At 40.5% G+C, this 4,541-nt stretch overlaps 1 pseudogene; it reads left to right on the forward strand.

Annotated features, from left to right (window-relative positions):
- Positions 1 to 1,703: 1,703 nt before the first annotated feature.
- On the forward strand, positions 1,704 to 2,195 carry LOC142833366 (10 kDa heat shock protein, mitochondrial pseudogene; annotated as a pseudogene).
- The last annotated feature ends 2,346 nt before the right edge of the window (positions 2,196 to 4,541 follow it).

Here is a 4,541-nt window from a genome sequence, read left to right on the forward strand (position 1 = left end):
AGGTATAGTTAGAGCGTGGGGGTTATGATTAATGAGTTTTTTGTGTTAGGGTTATAGGGTTAGGGTCGGAGAGTTAGGGTAAAGATTAGAGGGTTATCAGGTAAGGGTATTAGGGTTAGAGTACTCAGGATTAGAGCAACATAATCTCATTTAATGTTAGGGTACTCTGGGTTCGAGTCAGGGTTAGGGTTCTCGTGTTCAGGATTAAGGTTCTCAGGTTTTGGGTTAGGGTACTTATGTTTAGGGTACTCAGGTTAGGATTTAGGGTTAGGGTTTAGGGATAGCATTAGGATTAAGTGGTTTGGGGCTAGTGCTAGGGATTTTGGGGTCCAGAATAGGAATAGAAGATTCAGTGATGAGCTGGGCGGTGGTGGCGCACGCCTTTAATCCCAGCACTCGGGAGGCAGAGGCAGGCGGATCTCTGTGAGTTCGAGACCAGCCTGGTCTACAGGAGCTAGTTCCAGGACAGGCTCCAAAACCACAGAGAAACCCTGTCTCGAAAAACAAAAACAAAAACAAAAGAAGAAGAAGAAGAAGAAGAAGAAGAAGAAGAAGAAGAAGAAGAAGATTCAGTGATGGAGGGTTTAATGTTATAGTGTTAGGGTTAGTGTTAGGTTTAGGGGGTTAGGGCTAAAGGAGTTTTGTTGCAGTGTTAGGGTTAGGTTTTAAAGTTCAGAGTTAGGAGTTAAGTTTAGGGTTGTGGTTAGAGTTTAGGGGTTATGGGTTATGGTTTGTTTGTTGGTTTGTTTTTTGGATTAGACTCTTATTCTTGGAAAGACAAAAAACAAAACAAAACAAAAAATAAAAATCCTTCCCCAGCCCTAATTTTGGGCCTAATTTATGGCAAGTTATATTTGGTCAAATGAAAAGCATTTTCCAGTTTATACTGAATGGCCATGCTGTTTGATCAACTATCACCTCTTCCTCTGAAGGGCTGGCTGTCTCTTGTTCAAATCTAATCTTTATCAACTCTGATGGTAGCCACAGATTTACTTCTCCTGTGGAAACAAAAGCAAAACCCCTTCCCCAACTTAATGCATATCCTGGTTTTTATTCTGTGGTCAACACATCTTTAAAGTATACCAGCTGACCTAATTCTGTAGTTTTTACTATTATCCATGTCTCTCTGCAGTTGTTGTTTCTTTCTCATTAGCATTTAGAAAATTCAAAGTTAATAAAGCATTATGCAATCTATTTCTGGGAGTCCTTATTACCCCTTTCTGTTTATTTAGCATAAACTTTAAAGTTCAGTTTGATCCTTCTATAACTACCTGCCCTTTAGAATTGTGTGGTATACCTGTAATATGCTTTATATTATAAAAAGCAAAAAACTCTTTCATTTTCTTAGATACATATGCTAAAGCATTGTCTGTCTTTATTTGTGCAGGTGTACCCATGATGACCATAACTTCAAGCAAATGTGTGATTGCCAAATCAGTGTTTTCCAAACTCAAAGCAGCTGGCCATTGAAAACCTGAATAGGTACATATTTCAGTTTTCCAAATGCTACAGAATGGAACACATCCATCTGCCAGATTTCATTCTTTTGAGTATCCTTTGGGTTACTTCCTGCAGGTAGTGGTGTTTGTTGTGTAAAGAACAAGTAGGGCATTGCCTTATAATTTCCTTGACTTATTGCCACATGATGAAAAAGTTGTTTTTTTTTTAAACTGTTGCTATTGACATGATTTTTTTAAAAAAAAAAATTCTTGGGATTCTCCTTGCAGCGGCGGCCTGAGCGCAGAGTCAGAGTGGCAGAGGCGGCGGCGCGGGTCGTGGCTGGACAGGCGTTCCGAAAGTTTCTCCCGCTCTTTGACAGAGTATTGATTGAAAGGAGTGCCCAAAACGGTGACCAAAGGTGGCATCATGCTTCCAGAAAAGGTGCAAGAGAAAGTACTGCAAGCAACGGTAGTGGCTGTGGGATCAGGCGCGAAAGGAAAGGGCGGAGAGATTCAACCAGTCAGCGTGAAAGTTGGAGACAAAGTTCTCCCAGAGTACGGAGGCACCAAAGTAGTTCTAGACGACAGGATTATTTCTTATTTAGAGAGCGTGACATTCTTGGAAAGTACGTGGACTGATCACTGTAGAAATGGTGTCACGTGAAGCTGCCCATGCCGCCGCCGACTTCTGAGCTCTTCATCATGTAAATAATTTCCGTGCCTCCTTTTGTAATAAACTGATGATGCCTCCACCGATGACATCGCCGTCTGCAGCTTAGTCTCGCTGTTCTGTCGTAACCCTTTCCAAATAAAATTATATAAACGAAAAAAATTCTGAGGCTTCCAGCACATTAGCACATTTCCAATCAATAATTGGTCGATTTCTGTATTACCTTGTGTTTGAGGACCTGGCAGACCATCTAGGATCAGATGTGTTTTGTGTGTATGGGAAGATTCCTATTCCTGATTATTTCTTGTAAATGAATAAATGATAAAGTCAATTCTGTACCATATGGTATAAACTCAGCAGTTTCAATACAAAAAACAACTCCTGCATACTGAGAACTAGTTACATTGTTGAGAGGCTCTGTAAATTCCATTAATACCATGGGAAAGGCATATATTCTGACTTTTGGACAGAATCATAAGGGCTTTGATATACCTACTTAAATTTTCTGATTTGTAACCCGCCTTTCTTGATTTATTTGCATCAGTATAGAATGTAGGTGGTGTGTCCCTTACAATGTGAGGAAGGATGCAGTTAGTTCTCTTTGTAAGTTGAATTCTCTTGTTTTTGGGATATTTGTTGTTAATCTCTCCCAAAAAGTTGCTACAAGCTTTTTGCCAGGGTTCACAATCTGCCCATAATTTGTAAATTTCATTATTATAAAAATACTATAATTTTTGCTTTGTCTATTTCTGCTAATTGATAAAGTCTCAATTTTCCTTTTATATTAACTCACAGACAAATTCCACATAATTTTTAATTTTATGCTCTGTTTATGTGTTAGAAAGATCCATTCTCAGATTCTATGCTCGCTCTGCATTAAAATTCCTGTAGGGGAATGCCTAGAGGGTAATATTACCAGAAGGCAGTCAAACTTCAGATCCTCACAATCCACATGTGCATTCTCTAATTTCTTTTCCACCAAAGCCTATTCTCTTTCAGCTTCAGCTGATAATTCTCTTAGATTATATAAGTCCTTGTCACCATTTAAGGTTTTGAACAAATTATTCCGTTCATTTGTTTTCTGTTTCAATAGTGGGCCTTAGGTAGGAAATGTCTCCTAGCAGTCTTTGAAAGTGATTAAGAGTCAGCAATCAGTCTCTTCTAATTTGCACCTTTTGGGGTCTAATTTTTGGTTGACCTGTTTTATATCCTTTCTGTGGAGGAACTGGTCAATGTAGTCCAATGTAGTCAACCTGCCACTAGTTTGTTGTCTGGTTACCCCAGGGAACGGTGCCATGTATGTGGCTCCATGTTGTTGGCTGGCTTGGCACTCAGCAGCAGCAGCAGCAGCATCCAGTTCAGCTGTGTTGAGCAGAAGTCCACGTTGTTGAGCCCATGCATAGACACCATCTCTGCCACCATGGCCACTTAGTTCATGGGCCCACTGGGCAATGATATGAATGATTGGGAAAAGAGGCTGACAGTCACAGAGTCATCCTATCTACTTGATAACTGAACTCCTCAGCTGAAGTCACATTTTGGTGAATATATATGGGATATAAGTATCTTCATACCTTTTGCCAATTTGGAGAGATCTATCCACATACTTCTTTACCAGATGTCTGTCTCACCAATTTTCCAATCATGACTTTTCCAAGTTCCTGAACATTGGCTATAGCTGATTAACCATTAGGTAATTGCACATTTGGCCATTTCTCCTTCCAAACAAACTGTATGACCATATGTACTGCCCAAATTTCTGCCCACTGTGAAGATTTCCCTTCACAAGTATGAAGCATGAATCCTTATTAGTCTTAATCAATAGAAACCTAGAGTCATATATCCAGGGTGAAAAATGAAAGATCAGAGAAGCAGAGCAGCCAGCTACCAGAGACTTCTTACCTCTGTGAAATCTCAGACTGAATGGGGAGATCCCTTCTCTACAAATCATCAGACTGAATGGGGAGATTCTGTCTCTCTGAATCATCAGACTCAATGAGCAGCTAAGATTTTGTCTCCACCTGCCTTATATTCCCGTCTCCACCTTCCTAGTGCTGAGATTAAAAGCTTGAGCCACCACCACCTGGCTGTTTATCTTTTAGACTAATTTAATCTATCCCAGGGTGGTCTTGAACTCTCAAGTACTAGGATTAGAGGTGTGTGCCACCACTGCCTACTACACCACTCTGCAGGGTGTCAATTCTGCCCCTAGAGAGTCCAGGGAGACCGGGCTGAGATAAGTGCCAGGATGTGCTTCAGATAGCTGAATCCAGCTCACCTCACTCAGGAATCCCACCTGCCCTAAAGCACAAATGCTGAGCTGCTTCTGATGCGTACTAAACATCAGACAGTTTTAATCTTTGGGACACAGAACTCATTTTAATTAAAATATTAACCTCTCTTCACTTAAGAAGGGGAAAGATTGGGGTTCC

Source organism: Microtus pennsylvanicus, chromosome 13, assembly GCF_037038515.1.
Source record: "Microtus pennsylvanicus isolate mMicPen1 chromosome 13, mMicPen1.hap1, whole genome shotgun sequence".
In the NCBI taxonomy this organism is placed as follows: domain Eukaryota; kingdom Metazoa; phylum Chordata; class Mammalia; order Rodentia; family Cricetidae; genus Microtus; species Microtus pennsylvanicus.